This window comes from Octopus bimaculoides, chromosome 2, assembly GCF_046866305.1.
Source record: "Octopus bimaculoides isolate indiv1 chromosome 2, ASM4686630v1, whole genome shotgun sequence".
In the NCBI taxonomy this organism is placed as follows: domain Eukaryota; kingdom Metazoa; phylum Mollusca; class Cephalopoda; order Octopoda; family Octopodidae; genus Octopus; species Octopus bimaculoides.
The window spans coordinates 56,745,196-56,753,236 of NC_142929.1; positions in this window are offsets into that span (position 1 = coordinate 56,745,196).

Consider the following 8,041-nt stretch of genomic DNA (forward strand, 5'->3'; position numbering starts at 1 on the left):
TATTAATACCAGTAATTATTAAAATATATAACGTAGAGCATAGAGAGTAGAGTAGTATCTTACAGCTGTTTCAGCCAAGAGGCCATAGTGCCCCACTTTACTTCCATCCCTTCAGTGAACTGAATTATTTGGTAAATAAGATTGAGGTACTTGGGGTGCCTCTGGGTTTCGTCAGAGAGTTTCGAAAGTTCATAAGGTTAAGTTATAAATATAAATACATACATATATACACATTTTTACATATACATACATATACATAAATATACATAAATACATATCTATACATTTATATGTACATGTATATGCATACAAAGGAATCAATTAGTTTATTATTAGATGTATTAAATTATTCTTATTAGATAAAGTACAAACAGAGGAAAGAAAAAAAATATCAAAAGAGAAATAATAGTGGAATTTAAATAATCAATATATCTTAAGGTTATTGTGATTATGTAGGAATGAAAAGGTATATAAATGAGGAATACATGTATATATGTATATATGTGTATATATATATGTATATGGTTGTGTATATATATGTATATGGTTGTGTATATATATGTATATATTGTATGTGCATGTGTATGTATATGGATACAGACATTGATATGCAACCCCTTTACAGAACCAATAAATTGATTGATTGATTGATTAATTAATTATTTAATTAATTAATTGGTTGCTTGATAAGTTGATTGATTGATTGAATAATGAACCTAAATTTCTGAGTATATTATTACTATAATTATAGACCTCAATAAACCAGACTTATCTCCCCTTATTCTATTTATAGCTTAAAAACCCCACCTGCACACCTCTTAAATATAACATTAAAAGTAATTAACTGAATAAATAGATGAATATATATTTTGTGGGCTGAATGACTGGTGGGTTTATTAATTAAGTGACTCAACACTATTACGTAGAGTCTTGCATTTGAGGCATTTTGTCAGATAAAATAGATTTTAAACGTAATTTTAGCGACCAATAACAGCAATTTAGTAATATGTAGGTATATATATAAAAGAGGATATATATGGATATATATTGAGTTGGTTCATTAATTTAGTAACTAAACACTGTTGCATGGAGAATTACAATTAATGCATTTTATCGGAGAATACATTTTAAGTATAATTTTAGCGATAAATAACAACTTACTGAAACAACTTGTACGGTCATTTTTGGTCTTTTGTCCTTTATTTGAATTTGGTCCGGATAACTTCCAACATATAATTTTAACAATATATTACTCGTATGGTTTAGTAAATATACAAATGATTTCCCTAATTAAAGACATACATGTATTATTATATGCTGTTTTTTAATAAATTTGTAATAACTTATTTTTCATATGCAGTATATTAAAAAAAAATTCCCTTAGTAATATCACTTTAACCGAAAATACAAATATATATATATATATATATATATATATATATATATATATATATATATATATATATATATATATATATATACATACATACATACATATATATGTATATATATATATATATATATATATATATATATATATATATATATATATATATATATGTATATATATATATATATATATATATATATGTTTTGCAAGATTTTTGATGTAAAATCGTGTTTTGAAAGAGAACTCTGCCCTAACTCTTCGAAACGCCAGTGTTATAATGGTAGCAGCTGATGAAGGAAATGTTTTCTATGTGGCCTGTGTGTTTTCTGTACCCTGTTTATCATTTTGTCCTTGTTTTTTTGCAACGTCATGTACCGAGATATGCATTTATATATACATGTAGATGAAGGTATGTACATACATGTACATATATATGCATATACTCATATATTATTTGTATATATATATATATATATATATATATATATATATATATATATATAGACATACATATACATATATATAATGGACACACACACACATATAAACATACAAGCATACGTACACATACATATATACGAATGGATTGCACAGTTTCCATTCAAGAATTAGCTAGTCAGAGGCTATCATAGAAGACACTTGCCCAAGATACCACGCAGTGGAACTGAATCTGATCCTGAGCCACACAACCATGACTATCTCTGGCTCATACTCAGTCCTGAAAATATATATATCTGTAGTCTTACAATTATATATATAGTACAATTATATATATAGTACAATTATATATATAGTACATACATGAAATAAAAATTATATATATAGTACATACATGAAATAAAAATGCATAAATACATAAATATGCCCGTGAGCATATGGCGTAGTGGTTAAGAGCGCGGGCTACAAACTCTAAGATTCCGAGTTCGATCAAATCGTCTTTTATTCAGTAATAATGTATCGAGTATTACAAATATTACATAATTTTGCATGGCAGTGCATAATTTTAAGACGGTGATTTTAGAAGTGATTTGAGGGAGATTGCTTTCTATGTCTTATACATTCAAATTCCAAAAATACGCTCCTAAAGTAGTTTGTTGGTCATCGGTTTTATGGAAAGCACAGCTTGTACGGTTGTGGTTTAGAATTATTCTTATAATTCATGACTACAGGGAAAACCGACATTTTGTCTGCAGCATAAAGATAAAATTATTCAAAACGTATTCTATTCAAAGATGCAATGAAAACAGATTTCACTTTGCATGACACACAACCTTGGTTTTAACAGCAAAGCAAGTTTTATGTAAATTGCCTCATCGCTTTCGCCTTCAAAACGATGCGGATTGTCATAATATGAAAAACAGAATTCCGAACGCGGCTAACATACATACAAACGTACATGCTTACATACATACATACATACATACCTACCTACCTACATACATACATACATACATACATACATACATACATGTGTGTGTGTACATAAAGATGTATATATATGTATGTAATGTATATATATATATATATACATATATATATATACATATATATATACATACATACATACATATATATATATACATATATATATATATATATATATATATATATATATATATATATATATATATATATATATATATATATATATATATATAGAGAGAGAGAGAGAGAGAGAGAGAGAGGTGTATCTGGTAATCTTTCACTGAAATACAGCTTTATTAACACATGGTAATGTATAGATAGAGACAATCATATATAAGAAAGATAGTAAGGTGTACATGTGTAGATATACGCACTCACACACATACAAACATAAGAATATCCACAACTCACTGACACATACACACATACACACACACACACACATACATACATCGACAAACATAGGAGAGAGGAAGAGAGGGAGAGAGGAAGAGAGGGAGAGAGGAAGAGAGCACTTAGTATCGTATTCAATCATTCTATTAGTCATTACTTGCAGAATTGAAATGTGCTTGCCTTTTATTGTGTGTGTGTGTGTGTGTGTGTGTGTGTGTGCACATATGCATACATACATGCATGCATACATACATACGTACATATATACATACATATGCAGGTTTGCGTGTGTGTGCGATTGCGTTTTCCTTAATGTGTATGTTAGGGCTTATTGCATAATCATGTGGCTGTTAGTGAAGAATTTTATTTTATTGAGGAAAGGTAATTAATCTCTTGCACAGAATTAATGTCCATTAACAACGAAAACGAGAATTAGATATTTGCATAGTTATTTTGTTGTTCAATTTTATTCGTTTATTTAATAATTTGTTCATTTTTTTGTTCGTTATCTTTTGCTGCTTTTTTGGTTTGTTTTTCAACTAATTTCTTATTTTCTCTCAGAAATTTGAACTGATTGATACTAGATTCTGCTATGATGTAATACGAGTCGAAAGTCCAAGACTACATTGCTGCATGGTTTAAATGAGATGGGGTGTGAGGAAGAATACGGAGGAAATGGAAGTGGAAATAGGAGCCAAATGGGATGAAGATAGAAGGAAGAAAAAAGAAAGAGGATGAAGTAATATATTGTGAAGGAAGTGGAGGTTGAATGGAAGAAAGAGTAAAAGAAAAGCGTGGAAGAGATAGAGGCTGGCGAAAAACAGAAGAATAATACAGAGTAAGAACAATAGAAAGACATAGAACTACAAAATTTTAGAGAAACATGTGTAACTATGCATAGGTGTGTGCATGTTTGCATGTGAGTTGTTAGATCTATAAAACATAGAAAGCCAGGGAGACGAAAGCGAAAGAGATATAATGAGAGAGAGTGGAAGCAAGATGGAGTGAAAGAAATAAAGGTGGCAATAAAAGTTGAAGGAAAAAAGAAAATAAAAAACGAAATAAAAGTTCCTTGTTTAAGCACAAGAACAGCGGTTTTGAGATAGGGAGTCGATAACACCGGCATCAGTATTACATTAATAGTTTATTTCATTGACCCTGGAAGAATGAGAAGCAAAGAAGTTGACCTCAGCGGGATTTGAAATCAGAACATTATAGCATCCGGAACAAATACTAGAGGGCAATCTTCCCGTCACTTTAACGCTTCTGCCAGCTCGTCGTTCTCTAGAAGGACAAAATAATTCTTTCTATTATAGGCACAAGGCCTGAAAGTTTGGCGGGAAGGGGTAGTTGATTATATTGACCCCAGGGCTTGACTGATACTTATTTCATCGATCCGGAAAGGATGAAAGATAAAGTCGACAAGTATTTAGCCTGGCGTGCTAACGAGCTAACGATTCTGTCAACTCGCCACCTTAGCATCTTGTTAAGATGGTGAAGGTGGTGAGCTGGCTGAATCGTTAGCATGCCGGACAAAATGTTTAGTAGTATTTCGTTCGTCTTTATGCCCTCAATTCAAATTCCGCGGTGGTCGGCTTCACCTTTCATCCTTTCTGGACCGATAAAATAAGTAGCAGTCGAGCACAGTCGATGTAATCGACTACCCTTCTCCCCTAAAATTGCTGGCTTTGTGCCAAAATCTGAAACCTGCTAAGCATTTTACCCGGCGTGCAAACGATTCTGCCAAGTTTGCTGCCTTGAGAGGACAAAATAACGAATTCAAATTTTGGTACAAGATCATTATTTTATCGGATCACGAAAAGACGAAAGGCTAAGTTGACGTCATCAGAATTTGAGCTCAGCACGTAAATAGCTGGAAGTAATATCGTTAAGCATTTTGTCCAACAAGCTAACGATCCTGCCAACTTGCCGCCTTTAAGATGACAAAATAATGAAAAAACACACAAACATATTTTGAAATCGTGGCGATCTGAGCTCTACGACAGCTTTATTGTTACATTTCACTCGTAGAAGAATTATATGAATAATTTTAACGGAATTTGTCTGTGCTGAAGTATGAACGAGAGTAAGAAAACGTTATGAATACCGTCAGTTGCTTATTGCTGTCGTCTGCTTCTTCACCTCTGTCGTTCAAGAGGTCAGTATCGTCTGCTAAAAAAATTTCACAAGAAGAAAAAGACAATGATGACAGCTTTAGCAATTTAGTTATGTTTTACTATCAACCAATTCGAGATGCATGTAGAAACTGTCAACATATATCTTATCATTTATTTGTATTATTTGTATCAGTCATTGGACTGCGGCCATGCTAGGGCACCGCCTTGTATGGTTTAGTCGAACGAATCGACCCCAGTAGATTTCTTTTGAAGTCCGCTACTTATTCTTTTCACCTCTTTTGTGAGACCCGTTAAGCTGCATGGACATAATGAAACCAACACTGGCTGTCAAGTGTTGGAGGGAACAAACACATGTCTTTATATATGTATGCATGTGTGTTTGTATATCAAATATGTGTACACACACACACACACACACACACACACACACACACACACACGCACGCACACACACACACACACACACAGAATTAAGTTGAAGTTTCGTTCTTTACCAGGAGTATTGTTTAGCAGGAAAAACAATATGTCTGAAATTGTCTTTTCTTCTACACACGCTGTACTTATTACAAAGTGTGGTTATCGCAAATGAGTCGGAACAAATAAGCTGTCACCTTAAATCTTTCTCTCTCTTCCTTTCCCTTTCTCTCTCTCCCTTTCCCTTTCTCTCTCTCTCTCTCTCTTTCCCTTCCTCTTTCTCTGACACACACACACGCACACAAATGCATACTCGCGCGAACGCCATCACACACATACACACATAACGCAATTAACATGCACACATAACATGGGTGGGATGCGATCTGAGAGAAAAGCGGACATTTGATATTCAGGAAGGCAGGGTTTCATAGGAACTCTGTGTATTTGAGCCATCTTAACTCCTTTATGTTCATGGTGTGTATTTGACAAAGAGAGAGAAAGAGAAAAAGAAAGAGAGAGAGAGAGAGAGAGAGAAAGAGAGAGGCGGGAGGAGAGCAATAGTCTGAGAAAATGGTGTGTGAACGCTTGTTTATGTATGTACGTTTGAATATGGGTCAGCATACGTTCAGGGGCAACGTATGAAGTGGTGACAGGAGTAAAAGACGAGAGATTCGCAAGGCGTGGCCATTCTCTGAAGAAATAAATATATTGATATATACAGTTTCCGACAGGATTAGAGTAATCGCACGCATGCGTGTTTGTTTGCTTATGAACAATATACATACACTACTTCCCATATACTGGTTCCGGGTTCAGCCCCACTGCGTAGCACCTTGGGTCAGTGTCTTCTACTATAGCCTCTGACCGACCAAAGCCATGTGAGTAGATTTGGTGGACGGAAACTGAAAGAAGCTCGTCGTATATATATATATATATATATATATATATATATATATATATATATATATATATATATATATATATATACACTAGCTGACGTACCCAGTAACTCTCAGGAAAGTGGGGTTTATCCCTTGGTTCCGTTCTCATAATTGTTTCGCTAATCCAATAGCAATAAAAGTATGTAGCCCTTAAAACGGTTTTTGTGCATTTACAGAGAATACCGAACTGTCTTACACAAGATCTTGTTTCTGGGAATTCCCAATAAGTTATGAATACCCAAATTGTGAAGTCAGTTATGTAATAATTGTAATTCGATAGTAAGAATTCAAATAAAGTAGCCCCGAAAAGGGCGTTTATGCGTTCCCAGGGTATATAGAACTTAGGAGGAAATGTTAATAAGGTATGTATACTAAAATTGTGAAGCATGTTACATAATAACAGACTAATCAGATATAAGATAATAACAATTCAAAGTAAATAACTCTGAAAAGGGCTTTTGTGTGTTCCCAGAGAATATTACCCTCAGGGGCGCTAGTATTGGTATATTCGTGAATAAGTCACTAACCAAAATAAGTAGATCTATTGTTTCGGAAAATACTACTTACTTGTTTAAGGATTGTACTGGATAAATTGCGAAAATAACTCTAACAGTTCAAATACTAAGAAATAAGCATACTCAATTTCATATTTACCAAATAATTTAGGAAAATGAATGGGTCATTTCCCTTGGCCATATATAAGAATCCCTTCCAGGCACCCTATTATCGACTTTTTTTAACAGTCTGAGTACACCATGAGGTTTCCAGAGATGAGTTCTATTCAGGTGTCAAGTTTCACCAAAATCGATAATACGATGTAGGGGTTAACTAACAACTACACAAACACACACACACACACATATATGAAGGAAAAGTTCCATATGTGGCTTGTCTGTTTTCCTATGTGTTCATTCTGTTGTCCGTAAAAAAAGCTCGTTTTTTGTGCTTTGTTTATGTTCCCATTCCTTTTTTGTCCACGTTTTTTTGACGTTCTGTACCCGGATATGCATCTATATATACATGTAGATGTAGGTATGTACATATATGTATGTATATATGCATATACTCACATATCATTTGTATTACATGTATGTATATATACATATATAAATACACACACACACACATATAAGTTAAATAAGTATTATCACCGTTATTAATAATAACAAGAGCACTCAGAGAGTACAAATTTCCGCTAAGGCAACATCAAGGTCCTCTCAACGATTAGCGAGAGACGATTTTTAAAATGAGAATATCTGAAATAAACTCAAGTGCTCTCATAAACGAGGACACTAAAAATGAATCCGTCCGCTCTCCAAAATTAAGTAAAAAGAAAA